At 39.3% G+C, this 22,145-nt stretch overlaps 1 protein-coding gene across 16 annotated transcripts in view; it reads right to left on the bottom strand.

Moving 5' to 3' along the window:
* The window catches only part of AOPEP (aminopeptidase O (putative)), a 362,088-nt gene that overhangs the window by 184,968 nt on the left and 154,975 nt on the right, over positions 1-22,145 (bottom strand). The gene's annotated exons all lie outside the window — the stretch shown is intronic.

Here is a 22,145-nt window from a genome sequence, read left to right as displayed (position 1 = left end):
TGAAAGGGCCATAAATATAAGTCAATTCCACATGAGTCAGAGAAGATTATGAAATTTTGATTTCTTGCTTATTGACAGTAACACATTCTAATTGTTTTGATAATGTCTCCCACCGAACCACTTACTGAAATGATGTTTCATATTATTTATTGAACTTCGCATGAATTACAAATAAAAAGCCAAATGGCAACCACCTCTTAACAGGAAGGAATATTGGAATGGCCAGTTTGCCAGGGTCTGAGAGAAAGTGGGCCGATCCAAGCACAGCATTATTGCAGGAAAGAGTTGGGCAAGTTCTAAAAAAATGGGCCCTTGGAAAGCATTCAACTTACTTGTGAGTCAGATGTGTCTTCACTGCAAAGCTTCGTGATTTTGTTTAAAGTCAGTTCCCAGAATCGCAGATCTATCCAGAACTCAAAGCTAAGTAGAAAACACACTCTAAAGCCAAATATAGATGACATTTGGATTGTCTACATGCCCCACTCTCCTCAAGCAGGGGAAACTGAAAGTTGACTAAGATACAGACGTGCAGAGAAAAATGTTTCAAAGAATTATTCATATCAGATCCTGTTCCAAAGATGGTAGTCTGTTTCCCATGAAATCTTCTACTCAAGCACGATGAAACACTTTCCTAATGTCAGATGGGGCAGAGACAGTGATAAATCAAGAAGAAGAAGATGAGGAGGAGGCAAGAGATTCTCCTGAGAGAGGGGGAAGCATGAGGAATACCCAGAAGGCTAAAGATGGTGAGAAAAACAGCTCTGCACTCACCTCCCGAAGGGCTGAATAATCGCCGGCCTCAGTAGGAGATCATCTACTGAGGAGAATTACTTGACGACCTGGGAAGGATGGTGTTTTGGCCCTGAAACTGTGACCTGAAGAATAGTGCTTACATTAGCAGGCTACTGTGGTCCTCACAATCACCTTGGTGCCATTGAAAGTTTACAGGTTACAATATTCATAAATCACAGCATTTGGTTGCTAGAAGGGTCTTTTACCACCTCCTTTTACCCCCAGTCTCATTTCACAGACAAGAAAACTCAGGCTGAGAGGTTGGCTCACATAGCTAGCTAGTTGGTGGCGGCCAGCAGTCAGTCTGGCCTTCATCCTCTGACCCCCCTGCCCAGTGCTCTTCATATTATAACTGTGGTTTCTAACCTGGGTTCCCCAGACCCCTCCATCTCATTCAAGTCCACAGGAATCCATGAACTATGACTCACGGACTCATAGTTCAGTATTTCAAAAAGTTTACTTGAATCTATATATTTGGTTGCGGGGGAGGGGGCAGGTAACACATTAACCTGCTTCGGGCTAGATTTAACTCAGTAACTCAATAATTCTAATTATAGAGACAGTAAGTTGGGACTCAAGCAACCTACGTCTAAAAATTTTGTAATGCTTATTGAAAAGGGTTGTCTGTACTTTGTTCCAATTTCTTTGTTCTGAGAATTTTATATTTTTGTTTTTGTTTGTTTTTTTTTAGATAGGGTCCCACTCTGACACCTAGGCTGAAGTGCAGTGGTGCGATCATGGCTCACTGCAGCTTCAACATCCTGGGCTCACGCAATCCTCCCACCTCAGCCTCCCAAGTAGCTGGGACTACAGGTGCACACCGCCACGTCTGGCTAATTTGTAAATTTTTTGTAGTGATGGGGTCTCATTTTGTTGCCCAGGCTGGTCTCAAACTCCTGGGCTCAAGTAATTCTCCCATCTTAGCTTCCCAAAGTGCTGGGAATAAAAGTGTGAGCCACCGTGCCTGGCCTTCATAATTTTAATTATTAATAAGCTAACAGTTGCACGGTTAAAAAAAAGTCAATATAAAAAAATAGCAAATGTAACACAGTGAAACCTCGTCTCTACTAAAAAAAAAAAAAATAGCCGGGCGTGGTGGCGGGCGCCTATAGTCCCAGCTACTCCGGAGGCTGAGGCAGGAGAATGGCGTGAACCCGGGAGGCGGAGCTTGCAGTGAGCCGAGAAGGCGCCACTGCACTCCAGCCTGGGCAACAGAGCGAGACTCCCTCTCAAAAAAAAAAGCAAATGAAGAGGCAAATTATCTTCCCTCCTCCCATCAGTCCTCCACTTGGACTTTTTCTCCTCCAAGGCAACCAGTGTTAAAAACTACGAATTGCTCCAGAAAATATTTTAAGGTAATAAGGACAAATGCATGATGGACATTGCATTTTGTTTCTTCAGTTGATATTGTACCAAGGAGCTTCTCCCACATTTGGTCTACTTCATTCTTTTTATTATTTATTTATTTATTTATTTGAGACGGTGTCTCGCTCTGTTGCTCAGGCTGAAGTGCAATGGCGTGATCTCGGCTCACTGCAAGCTCCACCTCCCGAGTTCACGCCATTCTCCTGCCTCAGCCTCCTGAGTAGCTGGGACTACAAGCGCCCGCCACCACGCCCTGCTAATTTTTTGTATTTTTAGTAGAGACGGGGTTTCATTGTGTTAGCCAGGATGGTCTCGATCTCCTGACCTCGTGATCCACCCACCTCGGCCTTCCAAAGTGCTGGGATTACAGGCATGAGCCACTGCACCCGGCCTTTTTTTAAATTTTATTTTTTATTTTTGAGACAGTCTTGTTCTGTCGCCCAGGCTGGAGTGCAATGGCGCGATCTGGCTCACTGCAAGCTCCACCTCCTGGGTTCAAGCGATTCTCCTGCCTCAGCCTTCCAAGTACCTGGAATTACAAGTGCCCCACACCTGGCTAATTTTTGTACTTTTAGTAGAGATGAGGTTTCACCATGTTGGCCAGGCTGGTCTCGAACTCCTGACCTCAGGTGATCCGCCTGCCTCAGCCTCTCAAGGTGCTGGGATTACAGACATGAGCCACCACGCCTGGCCAGCTTCATTCTTTTTAAAGGCTGCATAGAATTCCACTGAATGGTGCAGCAGAATGCACATATCCTGGCCCCTCATGAGAGAGACACTTAGTTGGTTTCCAGAGCTTTGCTTTTACCAGCAATGCTGAAGTGAACATTCTTGCTTATTTAGCCACCTACACTTTGGTGAAATTCCTAGCAGTGGAAGTGCTGAGTCAAAGAGAGCATACTTTTAGGCTGGGCGCAGTGGCTCATGCCTGTAATCCCAGCATTTCGGGAGGCTGAGGCAGTTGGATCACCTGGGGACAGGAGTTCTAGACCAGCCTGGCCAACATCGTGAAACCCCATCTTTACTAAAAATACAAAAATCAGCCAGGCATGGTGGTGTGCGCTTGTAATCCCAGCTACTCTGGAGGCTGAGGCAGGAGAATCGCTTGAACCTGGGAGGCAGAGGTTGCAGTGAGCCGAGATAGTGCTACTGCATTCCAGCCTGGGCGACAGAGCGAGTCTCTGTATCCAAAAAAAAAAAAAGCATACTTTTGAAACTTCAGTAAATACTGCAAATGGCCCTCAAAGAAGTCACAACAATTTCTATCCCCACAAAAAAACAAATGAGAATGGCAGTTTCATTTGCCAGCTTTACTAATGAGTTAATTTTTATTTGGGGAGAGAGATTTTTATTAAAACATTTGTTAGAACACTTGATAAAATAAGAAACTTAGCCCTTTATTTGTCTACACCCCCTTTCATTTGTTGTATTTCTTTTTGTATTTCTTTCAATTAGAAGTTTGAAGTTTTTATTAAACATGTTTATCACTATTTCTCTTTACAGCTTTTGAATTTTACTTTCTGACTCTAAAAAGTTTCCCACATATCAAGAATGCATTTATTTACTCATGTTTGTTTCCTACTGGGGTTTGATGTGCTTTTTTTAATTTAATATTTGATGTGGAATTTATTTTGGTGAAAAATATGGTATGCAGCTAAATTTCTAAATTGTGAATCGGATGTCTCAATAACATTTATTGATCAGTCCATCTTTTCTTCATTGATTTGAAATGCTCATTTTATCATATAAAAAAATCTGAATGTATTTGACTTTATTTTTGAGTTTTATTCTTTTACATTTCAAGGGCTTAATTTAACTTCTCAAGCAACAAACTATTCTGATTAATATATCTTTATAACATGTTTTAGATAGAAATATAATAGAACCCCTCATCATTACTCTTCAAAATTTTTTCCCATTCATCCTCACGTTTATTTTTTCAGATGACTTTTTTAAACCTTTCCAAAAATATATATTTACATGTACATGACCAGGGAAATTTACTGAGGACAAACTATACACCTTATGTTTCACATTCAATTTTTGGTGCTTTTTAATTTAAATAAACATTTTACTTTAGTTTTAGAAACACAAAAGTTAAAACCAAAAACCAAAAAAAAAAAAACCCACAAAAGTTGAGACATTTGTCAAAATGTACAATGCTAATACAATTAACCAATATTAATATGTCATTATTAAAGTCTGTAGTTCACTCCGAATTCCTTAGTTTTTACCAGAATACCACATAACATTTAGTCTTCATGTCTCCTTAGGCTTCTCTTGCTTGAGACAGTTTCTCAGACATTCCTAGATTTTGATGACCTTGACAGTTTTAAGGTGGTCAAGTACTTTACAGAATGTCCTTCAATTTAGGTTTGTCTGAGATTTTTCACAGTTAGACATGGGTTATAGGTTTTTAGGAAAAAGAATAGAGATATAAAGTGCGTTCTCATCACATCACATCAAGGAACCTGCTATCAACATGACATCACTGTTGATGCTAACCTTGATCACCCCGCAGAAGCAGCAGTCCAGTCTGTCAGGTTTCTCCACTGTAACGTTATTCTTTCCCCCAACTTTCCCTACTGTGACCTTTGGAAGGAAGTCACTATACACAGTCCACACTTAAGAGGCGGGGCATTATGTCCCATCTCCTCGGAAGGGGAGCATCTACATGCAGTATTTGGAATTCAGTACAGGAGATTCTTATTTATTCATTCCATAATTTATTCATATCATATAGACTCATAAGCATTTCTTTTCTGTGCTTTTCTAAATGGGAGCTCTTCTTCCATTATAACTGTTGGTTTGTAAATCAGAAAATGAATGATTTTTAAGAAGTTTATTTTGTAACCATCCATCTTATTGAGTTGTATTGTTTCTATTTTCCATTCAGTTGATCATCTTGGTTTTCCTATGCATCCTCCGAAAATAATGATAATTTTGCTGCCTCCTTTCAATAATTCTACCTCTAATTTCTTTCATTTATCTATTAGTATTGTCTAGAACAGAGATAGGTAAACATTCTTCATAAAAGGATAGCAAATATTTTAGGCTTTATAACATACAACCTCTGTCACAACTACTCATTTCTGCAGTTGTGGCATGAAAGCAGCCACAGACAATACATAAATGACTGGGCAATGCTGTGCTCCAATAAAACTTTATTTAAAAAGCACAGCCGAGTGCAGGGGCTCACATCTGTAATCTCAGCACTTTGGGAGGCTGAGGCATGTCGATCACCTGTCAGGATTTCAAGACCAGCCTCTCAAACATAGTAAGACCCTGTCTCTACTAACAGTACAAAAATCAGCTACTCCAGAGGCTGAGGCATGAGAACTGCTTGAACCCGGGAGGCGGAGGCTGCAGTGAGCTGAGATCATGCCACTGCACTCCAACCTGGGTGACAGAGGGAGACTCTGTCTCAAAAAAAGAAAAAAGAAAAAAGCAGGCACTTGGCTTACAGGTAGTTTACTAACCATGAATCTAGAATCCAAATATTATTACATAGTGATGGTGATGGTAGGTACCTTGTCTTGTTTTAATCTTAACTTTAAATAGAATTTTCTTTTGTTGTTTCATTAATAATATAATGCTAGCTTTTTTTTTTTTCTCTCCTTTTTGTGTGTGTGAGACAGGGTCTTGCTCTGTCACCTAGGCTGGAGTGCAGTGGCATGACCACAGCTCACTTTAGCCCTGACTTTCCAGGTTCAAGCAATCCTTCTACCTCAGCTTCCTGAGCAGCTGGGACTACAGGTGCACACCACCATGCCCAGCTATTTTTTTTTTTTTTTTTTTTTTTTTTTTAGTAGAGATGAGGTTTCACTGTGTTGCTATGTTGCCCAGGCTGCTCTCAAACTCCCAGACTCAAGCAATCCTCCTGCCTCGGCCTTCCAATGTGCTGGGATTACATGTGTGAGCCACCACATCCAGCCTCATGCTGCCTTTTGATTACAAATACACACACACACAAACACAGAGAGAGAGAGTTTACATAACATTAAAGAAATATCACTTTGTCCTATTTTCTCTAAAAGTATTTATTAGAAGTATTATTGAATTTTGCTAACTGCCTTATTTGCAACTACTGAGTTTTGACATATTTGACCTATAAATATAAGTTTTCCTAACACATTTCTTAAGATGGAACCATCCTTACACTTTTAGGATAAAACCCATCTAGTTTGGGTTTATCATGCTTTTGATATGTTATTGAGTTATGTATGTTGTTTGTTATTTTTACATTGATATTTACAAATAAGAGTAGCTTATAGTATGTTATTGTTCTAACTTGTCAGGTTATGGCATTAGTATTTTGCTGGTCATAAACATAATTTGAAAGCCTTCCTTTCTATGAAAATATCTTTATAGTTAGAACTGACCTGTTTATTGAAATTTTGAGCAAATTCACTTATGAAAGAAACTCTGTGGGTCTGGTGTTTTTCCAGGAAAAATTCTTTGCTAACTTTCTTCCATGGGTATTGTTTACTTAGGTTGTCTAATAATTCATTCGGTATCAATTTTTGGTGAGTCATATGTTCTTAGAAAATCATTTATTTCAGTCAGATTGTCAAAATTCTTTGCTGAAAAGTTCACAAAGTACTATTTATGATTCTTTTAATTTCCTCTGCATCTGTTACTATTTGTCACTTATGATTTCTAATCCTCTGGATTAGTGAGTTTTTCTCTTTCCCCTCTTAATGCAGTTAGCCAATGTTATCTCTGTTTTATTGGTTTTGGCAATAAATCAACTTTTGTATTTGTCAATTCTGGTTTTTCTCTCATATCTTCTAATTAATTCATATCTGCTTTGATCTTTCTTTCTTTTGCATTCTGTAGGTTGATTTTATTGTTGTTTTCTAACCTCAGAAGTGATGTTAGACTATACATTTTTCATCAAGAACAATTTTGGTGGCATTCCATAGATTGAGCTATATATTGTTTTCTAGATATTCTGCATTTTGGGGTTAATTTATTCTTTGACCCAAAAGTTCAGAGAGGTTTTAGTAGAAGAGGGATAAATTATTCTTCTTTTATTATTTCCTCATTTTATTACCTTACTGCACTGTGACCAAAGATAGTCTTATTTCTACTTTTGAGGCACTGATTGACATTTTTAGCAAGTCTTCCAATGTGATTAATTTCTACAAATGTTCCATGAACTGTCAGTTTATAAAGCAGACAATTACACATTTTACATTTTTCTTTCTAAGAAGAGAATAATGTTATTTCTGTATTATTGGTTTCTTAAGAGAAAGAGACCTGTCTTGTTCATTTTCTAACTCTAACACCTGGTATTGTATTTGGTACATAGCTGTTGTTCAGTAAAGGTAGGCTGAATGAATGAATGCTGTCTGTATTCAATGGGTTTATGTTTCTGAGGTTAACTGGCTCTGGAAAGCCTCTCCTCACACAAGCACAAGACTGACTACTAAATCATTAGTTTTATAAGGATGCATGGCAAAATGAGCCAATAAGAAAGAACAGGATTTGACATGTAGGTTGTTAAAAACCTGGCTTATATACCTCTTTTTCTCAAATGTCTTCTCATTTCCTCATTTTATACTTACCTTTTCAGGCTCGAGTCTGGACTCATCCATGAAACCAGGCCACCCGCCCTTCCTGAACCCTCCTTCACTCCTCCCGTGCCCTCACTGACTAGACTCATTCTGCATGCCATCCAATGGGCCTTACACTGCTACCTGGCTATTTCCTGTGTCTTTATCTTCCCGGTAAAACTATAAGCAACTTGAGTGTCTTATGTTCCCTTCTATCCTATAATGCACCCAAAAGGGTGTTCAATAAATGACTGCTGGAGCAACAAGAGAAAAGCTAAGAGAAAATAATACTCTAGAGTTCAGTTGCCATTCTATCACATCACAGTCTTGTGACCTTAGTGAAGTAATTTCACACTCTAGGTCTCAGTTTTCTATAAGGGTCTTCTCAAGGCTTAAAAAATGCAATCATTCTGTCATATATTTGATTATACAAAGCAGAGAGAGGCACTATATCAAGAAAATAGCATAAAACATCCAGGTGAGGTGGCTCACCCCTGGAATCCCAGCACTTTGGGAGGCTGAAGTGGGAAGATTGCTTGAGATCAGGTGTTCAAGACAAGCCTGGGCAACCTAGCAAGAAACAATTAGTCAGGTGACGTGGCCTGTATCTCTAGTCCTACCTACTTGACAGGCTGAGGCAGGAGGATTGCTTAAGCCTAGGAGTTCAAGACTCCAGTGAGCCATTCTGGTACCAATACACTCCAGGCTCAGTGACAGAGCAAGACCCTGCCTCTTTAAAAAATAATAGAAAGAAAAAGAAAACAGCATAAAACATTCTAGTTAGCCAAATGACAACAGGACAACAGCACCTTCACTCTACACAGAAGTCAGCACCTGCTCCATGGTTTCTTTTCTCTTCACCCTCCAAATGAGGCCATCTCACAGAAGCTATCCTCAGCCCTCACTCTTCCTTCTTGCTCCACTCAGAGAATTTATGGCTGTCACTAACATGTCTGTCTCTTAATCTGCCCCTTTCTGGGCCTGCTTCTTCCAGTGAGCTCTGTGTAGCCAACTTCTGGGTGTTTTGAGTGAACTTGATAGCATAGTGGAGATAGAATCAATGAATCTGACAGCAGATCAATAAAATTTACTCAATTTGAACAACAGTGAGAAAATAGAAAAAAATGAACACTGCTTCAGGGTTCTGTGGGAAAATAATAAAAGATCTAAATTCATATCATAAAGGTCTCAGAAAGAGAGGAGGAAGGGAGTAGATTTGAAAACTTCCCAAGTTTGGCAAAAGACATAAACCTACAGTTTCAAGAAGCTGAGTAAGTCCCAAATAGGATAAACCCAAAGAAACCCATGCCAAGATAAATTAGGATTAAACTTCTGAAAACAAAAGACAAAGAAAAAAATCTTGAAAACACAGGGAAATTACACATTATCTATAAGTAAATACTAATTTGAAAGACAGTGGTTGTCCCATCTGAAACTATGGAGGCCAAAAGGAAGATGCATAATATTTTTCAAGTGCTGAAAGAAATATCAACCCTAAATCCTTTCAGAAATAATGGGGAAATAAAGACATTCTAAGATAAAGGATTAAGAGAAATTGTTGCTAGCAGACCCACCTTTAAAGAATAGTTAAAGGAAGCTCTTCTTAACAAAAAGGAAATAATAACAGAAGAAGGTTGGGACATTCAGAAAGGAAAGAAGAAAAGAATGAGTAAAAATGTAATAGACTATTCTTCACCTTATGGGTTTTAAAAATCTTATTTTATGGTTGAACAAAAGTTATAACACTACCTAATATGACACACAATGTATCTAGAGGAAACACCTAAGACAAAATATATTTCAGAAGTGAGGACAGTAAAGGTATCTAAATGGAAGAGTTCTGCATTTCCCTTTAAGGGGTAAAATGTCAAAAACAGTAGGCTGCCATAAGTTACATATGTATATGGTATTGCATGAAAGAACCACTAAAAAAATCTGTAAAATGCAATATGCTAAAAAAATCAAAATGAAAAGCAAGATAAAAGAAACAGAAGAATAACAAAACAAGCACAAAATAAAAATAAAATGGCTAACTTAAGCCCTAGCATATCATAATTACATTAAATATAAATGGCCTAAATATGCCAATTTAAAAGTAAAACCCAACCCAACTATAGAAGAAACTGTAAGAAATTCACTTCAAGCGTAACAACATAGGTAGGTTGAAAGTGACAGGATAGAAAAAGATATATCATGCAAATATTAATCCAAAAAAGCAGGAGTGGCTATATTACTATCAGATAAAGTAGACTAAGTAGACTTCTGAGCAAAGAAAAGTAAAAAAGACAAACATTACTCTCTGCCAAGAAGCTATAGCTATCCTAAATGTGTATGCACCAAACAAGAGCTTAAAAATACATGAGGTAGAAACTGATAAAGCTAAAAGGAGAAACCGGCAATCTACAATTGTAGTTGGTTATTTCAGCACCCTGCTTTCAGCAATTCGTAGAACTACTTGACAGAAAATCAGCAAGGATCTAGAAAAGCTGACCATCAACCAACAAGATCAAATTGGCATTTAAAGAACGCTCTACCCAACAACAGTAGAATACATATTCTTTTCAAGCACCCATGGAATATTCACCACAACAGGCCCTGGGTCACAAAACAAATATTAACAAATTTAAAATAATTGAAATCACAGAGAATATATTCTCTGGCCTTAATAGAATGAAACTAGAAAGAAATCAATAGAAAATCTCCAAACACTTGGAAATTAAACAATAACACATAATAATGCACGGATCAAAGAGTGTCAAAAATTTAAAAATACACAGAACTGAATGAAAAAACCAAAGTTTGTGGGATGCAGCTAAAGCAATGTGGAGAAGCGAATGTATAGAACTGCTGACATTAGAAAAAAAGGAAAGATCTAAAAACAATTTTTAAAAAAGAGCAGAATAAACCCACAGCAAACAGAAGGAAGGAAATAGTAAAGATTAGAACTCAAATCACTGAAAATGAAAACTCTCAAAACTGCATATTAAAAATCAAATAATACAGCCAGGCATGGTGGCTCATGCCTGTAATCCCAGCACTTTGGGAGGCTGAGGCGGGTGGATCACCTGAGGTCAGGAGTTCAAGACCAGCCTGACCAATATGTGTGGGGAGCAGGAGCCTGTAATCCCAGCTACTTGGAAGGCTGAGGCAGGAGAATTGCTTGAACCCGGGAGGTGGAGGTTGCAGTTAGCCAGGATCATGCCACTGCACTCCAGCCTGGGTGACAGAGCAAGGCTCCGTTGCAAAAAAAAACCAAAAAAACCACAAAAATTAGCCGGGCATAGTGGTGTGCACCTGTAGTCCCAGCTACTCGGGAGGCTGAGGCAGGAGAATTGCTTAAACCTGAGAGGCAGAGGTTGCAGTGAGCCAAGACCATCACACCACTGCACTCCAGCCTGGTCGACAGAGTGAGACTCTGTATCAAAAAAAAAAAAAAAAATCAAGTAATACAATTAGAACATGGGCAAAAGATATGCACAGGTGCTTCAAAGAGGATATACAGATGGCACTTAAGCACATAAAAATATTCAACATAATTAGCCATTATAGAAATGTGAATTAAAACCACAATGTGGTACCACTACATACCTATCTGATTGGCTAAAATTACAAAGTAGTAACACTAAATGATGGTGACAATGTGGAGAGACTGAATCACTCATACACTGCTAGAAGAAATGTAAAATGGCACATTTCTTTGAGAAATAGTTTTAAACTGAAAAGGGGCTTACCATATGACCCACAATTGAACTGTCTTGGGTATTTATCTAGAGAACTGAAAAATTATTTTCATGCAGAAATTTGTACATGATGACCAGGTGCGGTGGCTCACACCTGTAATCCTAGCACTTTGGGAGGCCAAGGTGGGAGGATCACTTGACCCCGGGAGGTCGAGGCTGCAGTGAGCTATGATGGTACTACTGCACTCCAGCCTGGGTGATAGAGCAAGACTCCATCTCCAAAAACAAACAACAACAAAAAGAAACTTGCACATGAATGTTCATAACAGTTTTATTTGTAACATCCAAATAGGGAAAATTGCCCAAATGTCTTTGGTGGTGAATGGTTAAACAAACTGTGGTATATTCATACCATGAAATTCTACTCAGCAGTAAAAAGGAACAAACTTTTGATACATACAGTAGATTGAATTAATCTCAAAAAAATTATGCTGAGTGAAAAAGACTAATTTTAAAAAGATATAGCACTTTGGGATGCCAAGGCAGGTGGATCACTTGAGGTCAGGAGTTTGAGACCAGCCTGGCCAACATGGTGAAACCCCATCTCTACTAAAAATACAAAAACTAGCTGGGCGTGGTGGTGGGCACCTGTAATACCAGCTACTCAGGAGGCTGAGGCAGGAGAATCGCTTGAGCCCAGGAGACAGAGGTTGCAGTGAGCTGAGATCATGCCACTGCAAAAAGGAGAACAGAGGAGAGGTTTCGAGGGGCAGGGGAGAGGAAGCCGCAGCTAGAGCTCTAAGCAAGTTATATGAGGGAGCCTTGAGGCAATGGTATACCACAGTCATGTGGTGGTGGTTACATGTGGTGGTGGCAGGTTCATGCATGATAAAATCACCTAGAACTATACACGTACACATGCAGAGAGAAAATAATGCATGTATAACTGTTGTAGTCTCATCAATGTACCAAGATGTAATAGTCTCTTGTTGTCTGAGATAGTAGTCCCTTTACTCATGTCCAAGAGAACTAAGGACTAAACACGTTCCTTCCCCTTCCCAGTCCATAAAAACCCTAGACCCCAACCTCATAGGGGACAACCCATTCAGGCCTCACCCTCCACTACAAAAAACTTTCTTTGACTTATTAAAGTTTCACTCCACCCTTGTGTCCACACTCCTTAATTCTCTTAGATGTGAGACAAAGAACTCCAGGTACCATCTCAGACAACGAGACTAGTACATCTTGATACATTGACAAGACTACAACATAACTGCTGAAATCTGAATAAATTGTAGATTACACCAATGTGAATTTGCTGGTTTTGATACTGTATTGTGGTTATACAAGATGTTAACACTATGGAAGGCTGAGTGATGGGTACATAGGCCCTCCTTGTACAGGTCTTTGCAACTTTCTGTGACTCTATAATTATTTCAAAATAAAAAGTACACACATACACACACATACACACACACACACACACACACACGGTAAGGTTCTTCATGATTCCATCTCAATTTATTCCTTGATGGATTCACATCACTTGAGGTCACTATGGACAAAATGTTTAAAGTCTCATTTTGTGGAGAAGAGAATAAAACTATAATTGGTTGACACAGTCACCTCAGCTGTTATGGAGAGATTTTCTCGCTTATTTTCATTTTCACTCCTTGACTTGTCACTTATCAAATTAGTTAGGTGCTACTATAATTAAAATAATCCTCTTTTTAAGATGTAATATTGGATAAAAAGGTGAAAGTTTAGTGAACAAACATATTTTCAATAGTCAAAGCAAACAATGGCCTTATACTTGGATAGCTTTCAACATGACAAATCCTTTCCCAATAAAACCCACTGCTCACTGCCTAATGAAGGAGATTTCCAGTGTTTACACTGAATTTCTGTAGAGGCTTGTTTCACTTAAACATGTGCAGCCCTAGTTTCTCTGTATGGACTGAAGTTTCAGAAAAAAAAAAAGCCTAATTTGCTTTCATTACTTCAGATATATTGACACCACTCTATGCGCAGGTCTATCTGTCCTGTCTGCCGGTGGACAGGAAAGAGAGGACCGAGTTGTCTCACTGATTTGGTCTTCCAATGTGACTTCCCGCAAAAACTTATGAAAATGCAATAGCAGTAACACTGACATGGTACCTGCCCTCCCAACACTCTCAATCTAGTAGCAGCCTCTTGATAGGTTTAGCACTTTAGAGTTTATGTCATTTCACTTCATCTTTAATCCAACTTAAGAAGTAAGTAGTAGAAGCCCCATCTTACAGGCATCAGAGGTAAGGCTTGGAAAGGTCAAATGACTTGTCCCAGGTCATAAAATACCAGGACTTCCAACTCAAGTACAATGCTTATGCCATTATACCATGGAATTCCATCCTGTGTGAATTTAACTTATATGAATTATTATTATTATTATTATTATTATTTTGGAGACAGGGTCTGGCTCTGTCGCCTAGGCTGGAGTGCAGTGGTGCAATCTTAGCTCACTGTAACCTCTGCCTCCCAGGCTCAAGCCATCCTCCCACCTCAGCTCCCCAAGTAGCTGGGACTACAGGTGCATGCCACCATACTTGACTAATTTTTTTTTAATTTTTTGTAGAGACGGGGGGTCTCCCTTTGTTTCCTAGGCTGGTCTCGAACTCCTGAGCTCAAGGGATCCACTCACCTTGGCCTCCCAAAGTGCTGGGATTACAGGCATGAGCTACTATACCTAGCCTTACCTGACATGAGTTAAACTATGCCCACTCATAATAATGAAACAGAGACTAATAATTTAAATAGTACCATGAAACAACACTTGGCATGTATATTTCATTATGGACTGTATTTTAATCTATATTACCCATTCATACTAAGCAACAGATTTATATATACAAACCCATATATAACTGTATTTTAATCTATATTACACATTCATATTAAGCAACAGATTTATATATACAAACCCATATATAGTATATATTGTGGGTACTTTAAAGAATTTTCAGGATGATTGCAACTATTGGGATTTTTAGACTTATGAGCTTAATTTAAAATGTTGTACAAACCTTGCATAAAATGTGACTGCACTGTTCCACAACAATTCAAGAATGCAAAGTAACAGAAAACAATCAGCCTGTAGGAAATCAGTCTAAACACTTTTTCTAAGAAAATCTTGCATAATATTATCTTTTTATTTTTCTTAATGCTAACTCAGAAAGTAATATATTTGTTGCAAAAAATTTGAAAAGAAAAAAATTCATAGTGAGCCATTTCTATTCTGAATTTTAAAAATTATCACAAGTTTGCCTTCTTAAATATGTAACATAAACTAGTGTGACAATCTTCTTCAAGAACATTAGTAAATGCTTAGGCTTATAAAACCACATGAATAAAAAGGATTTTTTAACCTTTTCTGTAGGCGTAATTATATAGGTATCTTTTCTAAAGCATTAAGACTAAGTTTTAATAAATCAGCTTATGGACGTCTCAGGAATGTTCACACACCCAGCACAGCACACCTGGTCCCTGGTTCTATTTTCTTTGTGTACTTTAGAAAGTAGCTAGGAAGTTTCACTGCCCAGCACCTGACAGATGCCCATGGCTTCTGTTTCTCCTTTGGGCTAGCTTTTTCATCAGACAATTTTCTATTGCTTTCACCCTTGGGTTCCATACAGACCTCTCCATTGTCCACAAAGCTTTGTGGTTTTAATTTTACCAACACCTTTTTTGTAGTACTCTACTAACCTCAGGTCATACTGATACTAATCCTGGCCACTGAACCAAGAGAGTAAATATGGATTTTACAATGGTGGGTCAGTTGCTCGTTACTGAACAGAGAACTCTGCGATCTTCTGGCACTGCCCTGATTTCATACAATTATATCCTTTTCAATAAAGGCAACTCTTTAAATATACAACCAAATTAATTTAATTTTTATTATTTTATAATACTTTTCATACAGAAAGCTTTTGTAAATCAGAAAAAATAATGTTTAGGCCACACACTCCAATTCTGCTAGCAAAATATGATTACTATACATGTATTTTATCTACTTGATCTGTCTATTCCAGTGGTTCTTAACCCAAGAATGCAAAATCATGTAGGCACTTATGGATGGGTTTTGGCTTGATGAAGACTACTCAGCAAAATTCACATTCTCCTCTTGTTCCTGGGCTCAAAGTGTTAGGCTACATGTTCCAGCTTCCCTTGCAGTTAGCTGTGGCCATGTGAGTTCTAGCTGAGGAATGCGAGTAGGAGTGACACCAGCCAGCACCAGGCCTGGCTGATAAAAACTTCCTGTGTGTATTCCTCCATGCTTTTTCCCTTTAGCCACCTGCATTCAGTAAATAACTAATATAGGATATATTTGTATTTTTCAGAACAAAATAATAATGCTAGCACAATGTCTTTTTTTTTTTTTTTTTTTTTTTTTTTTTTTTTGAGACAGGATCTCACTCTGTCACCCAGGCTGCAGTGCAGTTGTATGATCTTGGCTCACTATAGCCTCAACTTCCCAGGCTCAAGCGATCCTCCCACTTCAGCCTACCAAGTAGCTAGGACTACAGGTACACATCACTGTGCCCGGCTAATTTTTGTATGTTTGGTAGAGATGGGGTTCCTCCATGTTGCCTAGGCTAGTCTATAAGTCCTGGGTTCAAGTGATCCACCCTCCTCATCCTCTCCAAGTGCTGGGATTACAGGCGTGAGCCACTGCATGCGGCAAAGCACAAATGTTAATACAGCACTTTGCACCAGTGCCTGATTTAAGAGCTATACATGCATTTACTCGCTTCATCTTAACAACCCTGTGAGATAGGTATGGTAGTAATATCATCCCCACCTTTTGGATGACGAAACTGAAATTTGGGGAGGTTACGTAACTTCCATCACACAGTTAACTAGTAGCAGGTCTGGGGGTCTGGGGTTGGCACCCTGCGGTCCTGCTCCAGAGCCTGTGCACTGTGCTGTACAGCCTCCTTATATCCCAAGTCTTTCCTGGTGGTAGTGTTTCATGTTTGTGATTATGCCAAGTTAGCCTTAATGTGTATTTGGTCAGAACATCCTTACTGGCTAACAGCATCTCATTTTCAACTTTCCTAGTCTCACTGAGGTACCACAGGCCAATTCCGTACAAACTCATTCCTTAGCTGGTAGAATAGCTATCTTGGGTTTGAATTTCAAAGTCTCACGTAAGCACCCTTAATTGTTTTTTGTTAACAATTGTACCCACTGATATCAAGGAACAATCTGAGACAAAGGAAAAAGTAAACAGGGCTATTAGAAGGAATTTAATGGTTTCTTCTTCTCGCCATCTGTCTCAGAATCAGGAGGGCAAAGGCTTTGGATTGGGGCTTCTTTGTGCTGATGAGGACAGACACCCAGAGGGCAGGTCCAAGCAGCTCTCTGCATTCCAAGGCAGGTGCACATGAAGCAGGGATGCCCCTCGTGAAATGTCAAAGTAGAAGCAACCCATGAGGAAACTCTATCTTGGGGTCTAGTCCTGATGGATCAAGGGGTGGCCAGAAGTTTGCTCTGGGTCCCAGTTTTCAGAATATTGACTGGGATGGAGGTCCCACAATATCCACCATTCTGTGTGGTCTCCTGGCTCATCGTCTTCACATGGTCTTCAGTATGTCAGATACAATTTCTCAGATCTCTAGGTCAACCCTCAACTTATGTTTAACATTTTAAACTAACATCCTCTGCCATCAACTGAAACTGTCTCATAAGAATAAACTTGTGTTAGATGAGAGAAATATATTTTTCTGATACTTAGAGATACTTATTCTTAGAAATTTATTACTCTAATACATCATGATCTATACTGTTAAATCCAACTAAAATTTGTTCTGAGAAAGCCTTGGTATTAATACTTGCTTCCTTGAGTTCTTCAGTCTGAATTGTAACTTAACTTAGTGTGTAACAAACTGAAAACCTGAGGAGTTTCTTCTGTAACAAAAGCTGAGCCTCAGCCCATCACTCTAGCCACACTTCAACCATTGACAGGCAGCCAACTGTTCAAACTCCCTTAACATACTGGCAAAGTCAAGCTGGAACCAGTCCAGCTGTTTATGTACCTCATTTTCCTTTTTCTTTTTTTGGTCCATAAATCTTATCTGCTCATGTGGTAGCCCCAAAGTTTCTCCGAATCTGTTTTGATTCTGAAGGCTGTTCGATTTGCAAATCATTTTTTTCCTTGCTCAATTAAACTCTGTTAAATGTTTCTAAAGTTTTTCTTTCATCAGATCTGGAGTAGAAGTGAAGAGTGAAGTAAAATTCCAGTGACTCCTTGGAACAGCAGGCAACGAAGCGGGGCACCTGCAGAGCCAATTGTGTGTGCTACTCTCTTGTTTGTAACTGGAGGTTTGTGGGTGAGTTTTCTCTCAAATCCCAAGCTCCACTGACTTGTGTTCTCAGCTCCCTGAGTTGATGTGAGCAGTATTTATACTGCACTGGGTATAGCATCAGATTGAATTTAGAAGCCCCAGACTTCAGATAAGTAACTTTTTGATAATGTTTTCATATCAATCCAAAAAAATCAGAGACTGTAGCTTCTGAGACTCCAGCTAATTTTATCCATAAAAATTATGGGCCCACAATGTACGTATTTTTGGAAAAACAGGTTAACCTTTCTGGAGACAACTTAGAATTAAGATGACCACAATGGGGAAGTTTGGTTTTTATTTTCTGTTTTTTGTTTTGCTTTGTTTTTTTGAGACGGAGTCTCGCGACGCCCAGGCTGGAATGCAATGGCACAATCTTGGCTCACTGCAACTTCCGCCTTCTGCGTTCAAGAGATTCTCCTGCCTCAGCCTCCCCAGGAGCTGGGATTACAGGCTCCCACCACCACATCCAGCTAATTTTTGTATTTTTAGTAGAGACTGGGTTTCAACATACTAGCCAGGCTGGTCTTGAACTCCTGACCTCAAGTGATCCACCTGCCTTGGCCTCCCAAAGTGCTGGGATTACAGGCGTGAGCCACCGCACCCAGCCAATAGTTAAGTTTTATTTTGGATAAGATTGTTTAGTTGGGAGGCGTATTAGAAAAAAGGGGATTTTAAAAGCCCCACAAAACAATGAGATGTGTTCTTTAGTTGGTATGCAAGGCATCTAAAAGACTAAACAAATTAAAAATTGCCTCCTTAAATGATTCTTTGCAAAAAGCAAGCAAACATTTTAAACAACAGACTAAGAACATGACGAAAGAGGACTGTACTCTGAAATAACCCTGTTTCCTCTCTTTACCCATCTCTACCTAAATAATTTGCTGCACTAATCTTCTAGTCAAATTACCCTTTCACCCTTTGAAGATGACGAAAAAAGAGAAGTTGGACAGATGCCTTACAAAGTAAGAGCTTGTGATCAGCCAGGCCTTCCCGCCATAACCACCTTCACTCCATGTTCTAAAGCTGAGCTTAGAGCCATAGTAAAGGACTCCCTAGCCCAAGGGGAAGTCCTCAAAAATTTACTCATAAGAGCTTATGATCCAGGACTCCCTGACCTTTACCAGTTTATTCACATGATACTGGGACCTGTGGAAGCTTGAAAATGAGTGACAGCTGCAGAATGGAGCCAACCTGAGGAGGGTATTAAAGACCCCTCCAAAACCCCCTCACAGGAATGGCTGAAAGAAGCTAGAAACATTGCCAAAATCATTTTAGATTCAATTCCTAAGATTTTTCCACACAAAAAAATTGACTGGTCCACCATACAGACAAAAGAAGTTTCAGACGACAGAACTCACTTAGAAACACTGCTTGTGAAGCATTTGGGGCTCAAAATAACAGCAAGGAATATTTCCTGCAGGAACTGCATCAACTACTCTATTTATAAATGGACTCTGTTCCAAACTTAGCAGTTTAATTAAAAAAACATAAACCTGGATGGGAAGTTACAGACATGACTGAATTGGTGGCCTTAGCTGAACATTTTGAGAGGACTCTGGAGCAAGAAAAAACCCAAAAGACTACCAAGCTTATGTCTCACCAATTACAACAGTTACAGGGGCTGAGACCAAAGGAACCTTCTTTTTTATTTTAAATCAGAACCAAGAGATAGATCCTAGAACAAGAAATTCTTTTCCCCGTGATGTCTGCCTTCCTTGCAAATAAGGAGGACACTGGAAAAGAGTTGTCTGCTTTTCTGTTAGTCTACCAATAAGCCTCCTCCCATTAGGCCACACTGTTTCACCACTAAAGGAAGCCTAAGACAGATCCTGTGTCTTAAAAAAAAATAAATAAATAGAAGCAGCAGCAGCCACCAAGTTGCTACAAGTTTCATCTGAGCTGGTTTTAGGGAATGAACTTAATTTGCAAATTCCACATGCTGTGGAAAGTCTATTAAATTCCAACCAAGCTCAGCATTTTTCAGCAAGAAAACTAACATCTTATGATCTTATGAAATTTTCTCCTGCCTCCTTCTGACCTCCATCTAAAATGCTACTCCATCTAAAACGTACTTAACCCTGCTACTCCATTACCTCTGACTGACTGTGGTAAAGATCACAATTGTGTAGGTGTAGTATCCAAACTAGTAGCCCCTTGTGTTGATTTATGAGATGCTCCATTGGATAATCCTGAGTTGATACTTTTTGTTCGTGGGTCCTATGCCAAAGTCTCAGAAGGAAAATATCAGGCAGGGTATGTTGTTACTGCCCAAAATGAGTTAATAGAGAAGGGAACTCTTCCTCAATTTAAGTCCGCTCAGCTGGCAGAGCTTTTTGCTCCCACCCAAGCTTGTCATATAGTTAAGGACACGTCAGTAAATATTTAAAAAGATAGCAGATATGCTTTTAGAGCAGTACACAATTTTGGCACGTTATGGAAACAATGGGACCAGGTGAGATGGCTCATGCCTATAATCCCAATACTTTGGGATGCCAAGGCAGGCAGACTGCTTGAGCCCAGAAGTTCAAAACCAGCCTGGGCAACATGGCAAAACCCCTTCTCTACAAATTATCTTGGCATGGTGATTTGCGCCTGTAGTCCCAGCTACTCTGGGGGCTGAGGTGGGAGGATGGGTTGAGCCTGGGAGGTCGAGGCTGCAGTGAGCCATGGTCATGCCATGGCACTCCAGCCTGGGCAACAGAGAGAGACCCTGTCTAAAAAAAAAAAAGAAAAGAAAAAAAGAAAAAAAAAGACAAATATGCATAATAAAAATTACATTATTAAAAAATAAACAATAGGGGTTTCTCATTTCTAGTGGGACTCCAGTTAGATGAACTCCTTTCAGCTATCCTGTTAACATTGTTATCATCACAGATCGTTATGATTAAGATTGAAGATACCTGTAAAACTGAATCTGAATATCAAAGGAATGCCCTAGCCGATTCGCATGTTAAATCAGCTAGTGCTGACACTGTGAGAATATGCAATCTGAATGAACTCCATAAGACTGATCCAAATCAACTCCCTTACGGTGATCTATTTAATAAACAGTGCAATGCATTTAATTTGGAAAAACAAAGTTGGTATCTAAAAAAATGTAAATTCAATGTTAAGCATGGATTCACAAAGGGCCTGACAACCACTTGGTCCTTCCTGAGTCTTTAAAGCTTCCGTTGTTAAAAGCCCTGCACTCCACAACTCATCATGGAACACACAAAATGATCCAAATTATTAAAAAAATTGGTGAGGTATATGTTCCAAAATTGCTAAAATGGGTTACAACCAATGTTTGATTTACCAAACTCATAATCCTAGGAAAACAATAAAAACTTCAGATAGTATATTTCCACCATCTGATGGACCATTTGAACATTTCCAAAGGACTTTATTCAGTTATCGCCCTTGCTGAGGTATCAGTTTTTGTAATAGTTTGTATGTTTTCTGGTCAAATCGAGTCCTTCTTTGTAGAAAAGCTGGTGCTGTGCCAGCAGCTAAGAAATTATTAGAAAATGTTTTTCCTTTATGGGGTATTCCTGGAGAAATCTCCAGCTATAGATACGGAAACTCATTTTACTGGGTAAGTTAAAAGCAGTTAAATAAGGTGTTGTGGATGCAGTGATACTACCATTGCCTTTATCACCCTCAGTCTTCTGGAAATGAAACCACACTTGCAAAATTATAACTGAGACAGTGAAAGAGATCTGAGCTAACCAACTCCATCTTGTTTCTAACCTCCAAGCTGTCCTTGTTCATTCCTGCACATATGCTGAACTAACTTTGGGAATTACTTAGTTTATAGTTTAAAACAAAGATGCTAACAACCCTTTCCCAAAACAAACCTCCTTCTTGCCTGGGTACTAGACTGCCTTTTTAGGACTAATAAATTAGCCTGAAGATTAGAAATTGTAGTTTAGGAGTCATACAGCTGGAGGCTACAAGATTCCAACCCTCCCTAAACTGCTCCTAAGATCAGTGCTTGAGATATTTTGCAGACCCTGCACTTGATGGATCAGCTGTCACCACCCAGATTGACAAACTGGCTCATCTGATCTTGTGGTCCCCACCCAGGAACTGACTCAGCACAAGAAGACAGCTGAGTTCTTCCACCCACCCAATTACCCTTAAAAACTCTGATCCTCGAATGCTGAGGAAACTGATTTGAGTAATAATAAAACTCCAGTCTCCCACAAAGCCGGCTCTGCGTGAATTACTCTTTCTCTATTGCAATTCCCCTGTCTTGATAAATCAGCTCTGTCTAGGCAGCGGGCAAGGGAAACCCACTGGGCAGTTACAGAAAGGCTGAAAGAACAAATGGTATCTTAAAACTGAAATTGGCAAAGTTAGCTGAGCCAATTGGGTTGTCTTGG

Source organism: Gorilla gorilla, chromosome 13 (assembly GCF_029281585.2).
Source record: "Gorilla gorilla gorilla isolate KB3781 chromosome 13, NHGRI_mGorGor1-v2.1_pri, whole genome shotgun sequence".
Lineage (NCBI taxonomy): Eukaryota > Metazoa > Chordata > Mammalia > Primates > Hominidae > Gorilla > Gorilla gorilla.
This window is presented reverse-complemented; position numbering and strand designations above follow the sequence as displayed.